Below are 12,552 nucleotides of genomic sequence, written 5' to 3' on the forward strand. Positions count from 1 at the left end.
TTGGCTTTTCATGCAGTTTCTAGGGCATAAAGTCATAAATTGACTTTCCATAAATGGAAGGGACACCCAGGTGATGTCCCACCATCAGGACAGCCCCAAGCCTAGCACTGTCCAGCCAAAATATCAGCTGGTGGCAAAGAGGACACAGCAAGCGCGAGGATGATGGTCACATCAGCGCTATGCTGAGCTGTGCTCTTACAGGAAACCCACAGACAGGTTCATAATTAGAACAGCCGATACACCACATAGAATTGTAGAATATTTTGGGCTGAAGGGCCCTTCCCAGCTCCGCCAGTGCCCCCCTGCCATGAGCAGGGACATCTGCACCAGCTCAGGTTGCTCAGAGCCCCGTCCAGCCTGGCCTGGGATGTCTCCAGGGATGGTTCAGCCACCACCTCTCTGGCCAACCTGGGCCAGGCTCTCACCACCCGCAGGGGCAACAATTCCTTCCTCATGTCAGACCTGAATCTCCACTCTTTTAGTTTAAACCATCACCCTTTGTTCTATCATCTAATTACACCGGAGACCAGAACCAACCCTACAGCCCCAGCTCCAGGACAAAGCCCCTCTCTGCACCCACCTCACCAAGGTCAGAACCAAAGGTAGGTCCCTACACAGTAGTTGTCTTGATTTTTCAGGGGACTTCGTAGGCCAGACCAGAATTTCCTCGGATTTGCTGGCCCGTCCGTAGCACCACATTGCCATCTGCTGTCCCTCCCTTCCCTGGCAGCCTCTCCAATAACCAGGTGAAATACAGCAGCACAGCAAGCGCAGTCTAAACAAAGCTGTTCAAAATGCAAATAGGTCCGCGATCCATCACTGGTGTAAATGGATTTTAACATTTTAATTAACTATTTAAGAAATACAAGACACGAGCTTGCAAGGACGCCGCCGGATGAAGTGCCACAAACAAGCAGCCGTGTACAATAGCAACGCAAGTATTAAACCGGGGCACATTAGGCTGATAACATGCACGGGTGTATCGCTTCAAAACCAGCTTTTTATACTCCAGCAATTTAGTCATTCAAGAATAAATCATACCTCTTCAGCTAATAACGTCTTGTTTTCATCACACAAACATACAGTAGTATTTAACTGCTTCCTGAAACGATACACCAAGCTATTTGCAACAGATTTTTTTCTGCTAAAACCCTGAACACAGCCAGGCAAGAACACCTCAGCTACCTCCTTTTGCTAACAAAAACCTCCATGGCTTGCCTTTTCTTTTTTCCTAAAGAACTCAAAGAACGGGCTCTATTAAATACAGGTTTAAGTGACAGCTTTGAGACACAGCTGACCAGACTCAGGGGATGGAACCTGGGTCTTAATTATGGTGGGAAATTGGAAGAATATTCTTTTTCAGAAAGTTACCTGGGCATGAAAAGTGAGAAAAATCAATCTAGCAGAGGGAACTCCTTCCTCAGCAGCCAGAAACACCAACAGGAACACAGAAAACACAAGGCAAGAGGTTGTTTTCACTAATTCTGACTAGCCTAACTTGCATGCCTACTATACATACATTAATCCTTTTTGCAGCTTGCAGTGCAAGCTCCGGAGGAAGCAAACAGATGGACAACGACTTATCATCGGAGAGACTTGGATCAGCAACTTAGAAATTCAGACTTCTACAGGAAAAGCAACTTAGTCATCCAAACAAATAGATGCACCCTGGGGAGAAGAAAAATCTGGATAGCAATAGAACTAAAATAAAAGCTTAAGAAAAACCAAGGATATGAGTATGCAGAAGACAGAAACAGATATAAAGTGAATATAAAAAGAAAAGAGCTAAGGCAACACAAAGCAGGCATATACAACTTGCTGCTAAGTGCTCATTTCTTGTGTGGCTGCATTTATAACACAATAAAAGAAAGACTAAGATCTAAAAGAGTTGAATATAGTAGACTTTGTAACATACAGGTCCGTATATTTGTGTTTTCTTGAATATTTTAATATTTCCTGGCCCCAAGTTTTGCGAGGGAACACTGAGGTGGTTGAGTTTCCAGATGTGCCCAGCTGTGTGCGCACTAATCCCTTCCAGCCTACCTGTGTCCCTCCCGCACATCAGCAGCTGGATGTGACATGATATTCAGGATATATTGGGGTTCAAGGTTTAACATTAGAGTTATCGGGGGGGTGGAAGTCACAGAGCAGGATCTCTTTGGCAACAAATAGCTTTTCTGGAGCCATTTCTCTTAGAAATATTCTAGAGGAAGCTGCCTTGCCAAGGCAGAAGATGGTCTGGATGATCTAATCATCTCTCATGTCAGGGCTGTGTCGTTCCCTTCAGTTTGCATTACAGGTTACGTGTAATACACGGTGCCTAGAAATAGCATATGCACAGCAGGTTGTTCTCCTGGACCCTGTTGCTTTGCACCTGTCCAGAAACTGTTTGCCAGATCCACAGATGCAAGTTCAGTAAGTCAGAGGCTGTCATCTTGTTCAGGAAGGGGATGTGGGGATAAAGAGATAAGACATTGCGTGTATTTACCCTTCACAGAAGGCAGAATTTAAAAAAATAAAAATAATTTTTTTACAAAAATTTTAAAAAGAGAGTCACAAAGTGTTCAGTATTCCTGTTGAGTTCTAGGTGCTTGAACAGCAGAAACCAGAAAAGAGGTAGGTTGCTCAGGTAAGGGAACCCCACGCTTTTGTCCCAAAAACGGGCAGAAATCCTGATATTTCAGCCTTCTTCCATCCATACTTTATTTCCTCCTGATGCCACAGAGCTGTGCTGGAGTGGCGATCGCAGGAGCGGAGCTATCCCAAAACAGCCAAAGAATAAGAGCTCCAAAACATAAGAAATACTTTGATTCTGAAATTGCTTCCTGCCTAAGCATCGTGACTGGATACCAAATATTCTGGCGTTCTAGGACATGTAACATTAAAGTTATTTCAGTTTATCTCAAATAAATAGATTCTAAATACGTGAATAGTTTGAGTAGGAACGTTTGAAATATTATCATCACAAGTTTACAAAAATACCACTGATTTTATGTACTTACTGATAGGCTCTAGCACTCTGTGACATCCCTGATGTCACCAAAAGTGGTCAGTTAGAGAACAGAGCAGTCTAAGGGTACAGTTTGCTTATCAACATAAGATGTAACTGCACCTGGACAGGTATATTTAGCACTGCAGAGAGGTGGGAACCTCCAGTTACAGCTGTGTCAGCCACGGCAAAACCATCAGGGAATTAATAGTTGCTCGGTCTTTCCCTCAAGCCATCATTGCAGGCAGGAGTTTGGTAACATATGCATCAAGTCCCTTCTCCCCATTTATTATCCAGGAGAAGCAGAACTAATTAAATATCAGCCTCAAACAGCCAGTTCTTTCAGCATGAGGGAGATTGTGAAAAATCACATTCTCCCATTAACTTCCCATGCGGTACCAGAGGAGCTACGTTAGAAACCCACCGGCCTGAAGACATTTTCTCCTCCAATTTACATTTTAATGGGAAAGCAGAGGGCTTATTGCTAAGTGCCAGGAGCTGATAGAGCTGCGCACATTCCAAGGGCCTAATAAATGCACTGACCCATCTTCTCCACATTTTATGGGACAGTGGGGAAAACTGCTGAAAGAGCTCATTTGCAGCTGTGTTAATTACAGTTTCTACGGGAAAGCAGAGGAACAGGCCACAAAGAACTACTTGCAGCTGCATTTGTGGGACAGTTTAATCTGTTTGGAGCAGGTCATGGCAATCTGGAAGGATCTGAGGTTCTTGTGGCAGCTGAACCACTGAGCTCTGGGGTGGTCACGGTCAGATTTTGACCTTTCTGGGCCATTCAGACCAATTACAAAAGCTATAAAGGCAATAGAGTTTAACCGGATGAAAGAAAAAGCATTCGAATTGAGCTTTCTTGTGTAATTAGGTCCTACGCAGTAACTGTGCCAAACGACAGAGGAGTTCAGAAGTTCTCATCCATGGCATTCGTTCTCTCTGATCCAGCCCTGACGCCAACTGCAGCTATTGCTGGGGTGTTTCTCCTCCTCTTATCCCAGCAGGGAAAGAGGTCAAGCTGAAGGGAGCCCCGTGCTGCCGTCCTGCTCAGCAGCTTTCAAAAGCAGAGCAGCTTTGCTATTTGAGGAACATCAGCTTTCATCGCGCACATCAGAGCCCTTCTATCCGCCTCTTGTGGCGGAGGAGAGAGGCTGAAGATGACATTGGTACATGAGAAATATATGGGAAAATGAGCTATGGAATAGAGTTGCTTAATTTAAAGATAAGGCTTCAGCAGAGGAGAAAAGAGTTGGTCGAAGGAGAGTTGGGTTTGTTCTCTCCTCCATGTGCGGCTCTACCAGAGCTCACCAGCTAACCCAGCCCTACAGACACCTTCCAAAACTCTGGGAACAAACCCCTAAGAGATGCTCTGTGCACACCCTCATGTCTGTGGCGATTAATCGAGGTACCTCCTGAGCAAGGTTGTAACTGGGAGATGAGGTTTCTCAACAGTTTCCTGACACCCCCGGGTCCCTGTTCAAGCAGGTGCTGACCCTGAATGTCCATGTGCTCCAAACATTGAGCACTGTTGCACTGGAAGAGATTAATCCCCCGTTATTTTAATATTTTATTTTGAGGATCTTGAGAGGGGAGAACAAGTACCTTGGCTTTTGTCACTGATCTCAGAAGAAACACTTGGAGGAGTCACGGCCAAGCAAGTTCTAGCAACATTGAGTTTCAGGAGCTGTGATCTACAGACCACAGCGATACTGAAAGCATTAAGGTGACTTGCCAAGTTTAACAAGAATTTTTATTTGGCTTTGATACTAAAAGCTTACTAAGGGCTAGGAAACTTTAAAATTTATTTCTTTGTTGCTTCCCATTCTCAAGAACCCCCATGGCTTCAGCCATACTTTCCACGGCTCTGAGCTGTTTCATTCACCAAAGAGAAAATATTCTGAACAGACTGATAATAGTTTTATCCAGCAGGAAATATTCTCTAGGGTCATAACTTCTTTGAGTCTAGATTGTTACAGTTTGTGTTTACAAAGCCATTCTCCATAACCCCAATCTTACACCTTTAAAGACAATTTACTAGCCTGTTATGCAGCTGAATATCAAAAGAAAAAGAGTCAAAGTGAAAAAATAACAATTTAGCTCACATAAGGTGATTGTATTAGCTGGCATTTTATCATCTCTTTAAAGAAAGACCGAGACAGATATCTTTATTGACTCAGTTGGAGCCCTTTCAACACCAAACTGATGAACAATCATATTAAGCTCACCACATAGTTATGGATACCCTACAGCTTCGTAAATTGTTATGGAGCAATGAAAGTTTACATAGATAACTAGAAATGTCAGAATAATATTACACAGGCACCATAAAAATAGAGTATTACTCATTTGATTCACAATCCAACTAAAATAAAACCCAGTGCTGGGTTTATGACTGTGCCCTCATAACAAACTTCGGGTTTCCAGCCCTTTCTCACTACTTGGTGACTCAGCACAGAAGATACTCCACAGATGTGATTTTTACTGACTGATAATTGATTTTTCATTAGAGAGCAATAGGCTTAAGTTCAAGGTACAGAAAGAAAAATTGCAGAGATAAAGGTGGGCAAGAGGCAACTATAGAGACAGTTTAACAATAAAGCAAGAGCAGATGTTTCCTCTGCCAGGGAGAAAAGGTGCACCAGGAATTTTCCCTTTGCCTCGTGGCTCTTTCTAAGAGAGAGGCAATTAAGTGTTACACTACATAGAAGAGACACATTTACATTGATCTCTTACCAGAAGAGAAAGAAAAAGCAGCTCTGTCTGGTTATCTCCTCTCCCAGAAATCTACCTGGCTTCCTAAGAGACAGAGCTGGGCTAAAAGAGACCACACACACCAGCGCCTTTGCAAAAAAATTAAAAAATTTAAAAAAAAATAAAATCTCAAGTTGGATGATAAAAAAAAAAAATCTCAATTTGGATGATCCATCTCTCATCAAACACTTAAACTGAAAGATCCCTGGAGCAGGAATGGGAATCTAAAACATTTATGCTATCTTGGAAGGGCTGCCAAAAAAACCCAGAATCATCTGTTTCACAAAGTATCCACCAGAAACACAGGAAGGGAAACTGAAAATAAGTTTTCAAGCTCTACCTTACCCCTTCTGTGCCCAGCTATTCCACTGCCATCTCAAGTAAGGAGCACTGATCTTCATGGGAAAAAACTCTGGTTTTCATCCAAATGAGCCCAGGCCTTTCAGCAGCATTAGTGGGGGAAGAAAAAGTTGGTTTCCCCTAGAAAAAGCAGCAGCTGAGGGTTTGCTGGGCTGCTCTCACATAGCATGCGCAGAAAAAGGCCCTAAACCCTGTCCGAAATAATTCAAAGCAAGAATTAGAGCCCTTCTCCAAACTGTGCCTTCACACATAAAATACTTCACTGGGTGACGCATCTCTGGCAGCTGATCTGTTACCAGGACATGGCACCTTGGGATAAAAACCTCCTCCAAAAATCCTACCTGGAAAAAGAGACAAAGACAGATAGGGAGACAGAATAACAACAGGTTCCCAAAATATTTTGGTCACACCGTAACATCAAATTAGATGTACTCAGTTGTTAAAACTCCAGCTGGGGAGAACATCAAAAATATCCAAGGACCAGCAAGGACCCAGGAGTCAACACATTTTGTAATCGCTGCTATAAATGAGTGTGTGAACACCACAGTTATCAAGCTTAATCTGTAACCCCTTCAAATGATGCTATGCTCTCCCTTGTAAATATTCCTAAAACAGCTTTGTTCCTATAGACTATTTCTAGCATCACCAAGGACATTAAATTAAAACAACTAAGTCACCCCTTGCCACGATTCCCCTGGAGACGCAACTTGGAAATTCAGAGCTGAGCAGCAAATCCATTGGCAGAGCAGAGCTCTCCACGATGCTGTTTGTCCCTCCAAACTTCTTCTCCTAACAAACTTTCCTGCTTTTTTTTACTAGGACACGACTGCAATCTAAAGGTGTTTAAAAAAAAAAAAAAAAGAAGAAAGAAAGAAGAAAACAAAACAGCTAATTTAGCCACAGTCCTTTAAACACAACATGCTGTGGTTTGTAACTGAATTCATCGGCATCAGCCCATTGACTTCCAGCAGAACCAAACCCCAGGTTCCCCCGAAATCTCACAGCTCCTGTCACCCACTCTCTTCCAAAATATTTAGGTCCGAACCTTCCTGGAGTTATAAGTATCAGTAATTTCATTAAATCCAATTAAACACATCAGTGGGGAACCCAGCCTTGGTTACATCTAGAAAATACAGAGCAATTAGGACAGAGCTGGCATATTAAAAAAAAAAATCATAAAAATCATAGAATAGTTTGTGTTGGAAGAGACCGTAAAGGTCATCTAGTCCACCCCCCCTGCCATGAGCAGGGGATACTACGTATATTTTTAAAATAGAATCATAGAATCACTTTGGTTAGAAATGACCTTTAAAATAAGTCATAAAACAAGGCATTCCTCCCACAGAAAACACACAGACTTCAAAATATCCATCTACATCAGCATGTAGAAGCATAAAGGTGCACATTCAGATGCAAACATGTAAAGCCTAAGTGAACCAAAACCTTTTCTTTTAAACGTGGAAAAGAATACATGTAGACATAGTCCCATAACTAATTTCAAATCTGTTTACCATAAAAAGGATTTCTGGTAAAACAAGATTTATGTGCTCTGGAACCAGCTGCATGAGGCATTTTGATCAAATACCAGAAAACTTATCAATCACAACAATTTATTAGTTTAATCTCTCAAACAGTATGCACTTTTTTTGATTGATTTGATGGCACTAATGTCACGATCTAATACCAGGACTTCAGCCTCGTACCTCACTTACTCCCGAAGTGCCTCAAGTGCAAATACCTATTTCATGGACAAAAAAAATAACAAAAATAAAAAATACATATATGTATGTATCAGTTCCAAGATAACTTTTTAATTATTATTATTTAAGTCAAAGCCTGGAGAGTCTTAAACTTAAAACAGATTAGTCTGGAGGTTGCAAAACGAAGCTTAAACTGAGACAGATCAGCTAAAACAAAACCAGAGCATTTTCTGTCCATCCTCAATTTTATCTAATTGGAACAAGAGATTTAGGGTTTTACCCCAAGTGTTCCAGCCTATAAAAGGAACAATTTCTGTCTGTAGCAAGTGGAACTTCTCCCAGAAAGCCTTTTTATCAAGACAGAAAAGTCTCTGCCTGAAAAAGAATCCACTTACAAAAAAACAAGAGTAATTCAAAGCCAACATTAAAATGTACAAAGATATTCAAGTTTACCCCAAAATTCACTTTGCAATGTTTATTATGTGCATCTAAGTTCATGCACCTCTACAGAAAACCACAGCTGTTGTTAAATCAGAGCTTGCAAGACTAAATCCTTTTCATTTGGAAGTAAAAATCATCACGAGGTGCAGGGCTATGCCATTCTAAAACTACTTCAAGCAATATTTCTGCAATTCCAGCTGTATAGTTGCAGCTTTGCGGACAGGGCACATAAAACTGTAACGAAGCTCTTACTAGGAATAAATAACAGCAGAAACACCTTGAAAACACCACCAGCCCACACGCTACATCATAAATATCCCCTATTAAGAAGCTCGAGCATTTTACAAGCACACTGGATAACTGGCAGTGATTACACTATAATCCATCTTAATTCACATCGAAAGGTGGTTTTTCTCCCTGCCTTTCTGCAGCCAAGTAGTTGTAAGCAAAGTTACAGCTCTCTGAAAAAAACCAAAACATATTTCAGGTGAAATACCTGAATTCAGATTATTGTATTGCATTTGTAAGCCTGTTATTAAATCCGATCGTGAAGTCAGCGTGCTTTCACTGAAACACAGCTATTTTCACTCAAACTCGTCTAAAACAGCAAGCGCTTCCTTACCTGGCTGCTGGTGGGACACCAACCCATCAACCAACATCAACCATCGTGTTGATCCAGCAAGGAAGGAGAAGACCTCCCAAGGACGGGCACCTTCCACCAGCCAAGACCACCAAGGGCTTGTCTCTGCTCCTAAAGAAACAAAACACCCCCAGCTGGTGGGATATTATAATTTTTTAACTAGGCAACACCCTCAGGCTTTGCAGGTGGCCTTTGATTTGGGGCAAACTCAGCTCAGCTGGTGGGCAAGAGGAGGCGTCTGAAAGCAAGCGGTGGCTCTCAGGAGCTCAGGGCAGCTGGAAAACCATAAAACAAGAGCAAAATGCACAGGGAGACCCAAGATATTTGGTGTAGGATGGTGCCTTTGATGTTCCTCTGGGTAAAAGCCACAGCCCTGCCAACAATATGATGACAATAAGTGCTAATATAGCAGTATCTGTGTGAGATCCAAGATGGGGATGAGAAGGCACGAAAATTGGTAGAAAATAGGTGTTTTTTGCTGGAAATCAGAACAGCTTCGTAATGTCATTAGAGCTGGTTGCATCATGATTTGTGCCAGGCAAGAGCGAGTTCAGCGCTGCCCTGACACCACTCCAAGCACTTGATTTGCTTTGAGATGAAAGCCGTGGCATAAAGCAAACTTGTACCAGACAGGGGATTTCTCAAAGTATCAAGAATGACTTTCCTTCCCACCAGGATACTCTGGTTTTTGCTATTAGAAAGAGCATTTGCAGCAAAGAATTGTGACAGCTCAGGATTCATCTGACATCCTTCGCTCTCCCCTGGTTTTATTTTTTCATTACTATTATTTTTTATAGGTCTTAGTTGCCTAACTCAGGGCTCCAGTACGTTTTTCCTAGCAAGGCACCCAAATCCTTCTGTAGATTTAGCCTTCAACATCCTAATTAAAGAAGCAGCTGCTTTTTATGGCCTTTTGTCAGCTTGGAATAATTTTTCTTAGTTATTGAAAACAGCTGCTCTTCCGATCAGTACACTGAGCATTTATTTTCTCTTCTGCTAGTGTCAAACCGCTTCATTGCAGCACAGACAGGAGACACTTGGTTTTACAAAATAAATCTGTGCTAAGTAGATTGAGAAGTGAAATGGAAGAAATTTTTCGGCATTTTTTAGCAGTGGTACACACTGAGACAAAGTACATCTTCAAACGATTCACTGTTGTTCCGACAAGACATGAAAAACGAGGAAAGCAAATATAAAAACAAGTGCTTTTTTTAAATACTTCAAAGCTGTGGTTAATGCTCTGAAACCCTTTCAGCAGGGAGGTTTCATACGGCCTTTAAGAGACAGAAAATTCTACCAAGGCACCAGCTCCATCAGTTAAAGGAAGAGGTGTGTTGAAAATCTCAGCTAATTTGGGGCAATTTTTGAGCCCAGCTGTGGACTAATCTGATTAAAAGTACTTGGTTAACAAACAACACATGGTTTGGGCAAGATAACGAAGCAGGAAAAAAAAATAATGTAGAGAAGCAATATTTTCCAGGCATTGTTGTTAATTCCATTTTATATTAGATAAAGATAACTCCCTCTCTGCAAAGATCCGTATTTATCCAAACCACCCCTCGCTGTGCTTAACACACTTGACTTGTTTGTCAATGCTTGTTTGATGTATTTTAATTCAAATAAAATTTTTTAAAAAATATAAAGCTTTCAAAATAAACATCAATACTTTAAGTTAAACTAAAAGTATGCCTGGCAAGGCTATAGATGCTAAGAAAGCCTCCCACATCCATCACGGGGGTTGAAAATCAGTGGGATTGTGTCCTGTGCACCCCACGTCCTTCCCTGGATCGGTGAGTCCGGACCTTTGCGCAGCCTGAACTGTCCCCAGCTGCTCCTGTTCACCTGCTCCAGAAGCACCTTTGCAGGATTTAAGCAGCTCCAAGCCTCCTAATCCAGCTGCCCCCTCCACGGGTGTATTTTAGGCAGAGATTTTTGGAAGGAAACAACCGCTCTTGTATTTCGTACGGTGTTGCCAGCTCTTTTCCCCGGGGGACCAGGCAATTAATTCCTGGACAGGATTAGATCTGAGCAGATTCATGAGAGACCCTGAATTTTTGCCTTGCTTTCTCAAGAGCATTTGTAGAAGTTATTTGTACAAAAAGCGTAAGAAACTTCAGCAGGAGAAGAGAAAATTGCCAGTCAGACGTCCATGTAGCACCATCTGCTACAGGGGCCGGATGGGAAGCAGCAGGAAGGCACAAAAAAGAATTGGGGGTGTTGTGACACCAGGAACGCAAGATGATTATTATAATATAACTCCTTGGTTTTCCTCAATATTTAACAGCTGCCAGAGAATTCATAAATGGAAATCTGCATTCTTTATATACTCAGTAGTCTGGATTTGAACTACATAGGAACTAGCTCAGATTAAGCATCAAATTAAGTACCATTTTTTGACAAAGCCGGTACATCTCCCATTTGAATTGCTGATATTGAAAGAGGGCTGTGAAGCTGATGAGTTGAAGGACCCTTTACATTTACCAGATAGATAGGATCAGCCTCTTAAAAATTGCCTTGTTTTTATCTTAAAATTTAATAGCAGTTCTCTGGTGTTAATTTTCTCACTGTATAAAAAAGTATCAGGAACTCTTCATCTCGGTGCCATGTAAAAAGAAGACAATAGGGACAGGGACAAGATTTATGATGGTATTTAAGTATGATATGGAAAGCACGACAGCAATTTAAGCAAGGAAACCGAGAGCAATGGGAATAGTAGCCTAATTCACCCCGTCTGCATTGGGCTCAGACCCAGAATTCATAAAATCACAGAGAAAACGTCCGGGGCTTGCGACTGCCTGAGAAGACAAGTGAATCCCAGCACCACCGAAGGCTAATTATGAGACTTGAGTTTTATTTCTAAAAAAAAAAAGGGTGATCAGAACAACTTTGTGTGCCATAGTTAATCATTACACAGAAGACAACTGGAACTATTTTGCACATGTCCCTCACCTCATTACTAAAGGTGGTGTAAAGTTACTAGGATGAGAAAAGGTGCATTAAGAAGGAAATATATAAAATCTCGCGTCCAGAGATTATTTAACGTCGCGCTTTTATTTTACAAGATTCAGTTCCAGCTTGGTAAATCAGATTTTTCTAAGTGTGCCCACACGTTCCCTGGGCCATCGCAACAGCCGGGGACTCGTGCGAGTGCCCAAGCCGATCCTGCCTCCCCCTCCTCCTCCTCGCAGCATCAGCTGAATCACCAGCAGGGGGTTCCGAGTACCCTAATGGGGCGGATTACGCATCTCTCAGTTATTTTTGGAAGTTTCAGATATATTTTTGCCTAAGGACAATGATTGTGGGGGCTTTTTGCAGTGATCAAATAGCTCTAATACTCTTTTAGACAAACCTTTACATAATTCATGACCAAGTCTAAAGCACTGGATAATACTGATTCGATGATAAAATAAATATTTTCATGTGATCTCAAGAAACCTACTCCTCATGTACACATCTAATTAAGCTCTATAAATCAAACTCTGCAATCTTTACCAAAACCAATGGTTTTCAGTAGGGATTTCCAGCGGAGTTTTGAACTTGCAAGGATTGCAGGAGCTGGCCTGATTAAAATTGCTGTCAGACAATGACTTTTGCTACATAATTTGAAGAGGCTAATTACAAACCTGAAATCTGTTATGAGGAATGCTGTTCACGTGCCGGTG

The sequence above is a fragment of the Caloenas nicobarica genome, chromosome 8 (genome assembly GCF_036013445.1).
Source record: "Caloenas nicobarica isolate bCalNic1 chromosome 8, bCalNic1.hap1, whole genome shotgun sequence".
In the NCBI taxonomy this organism is placed as follows: domain Eukaryota; kingdom Metazoa; phylum Chordata; class Aves; order Columbiformes; family Columbidae; genus Caloenas; species Caloenas nicobarica.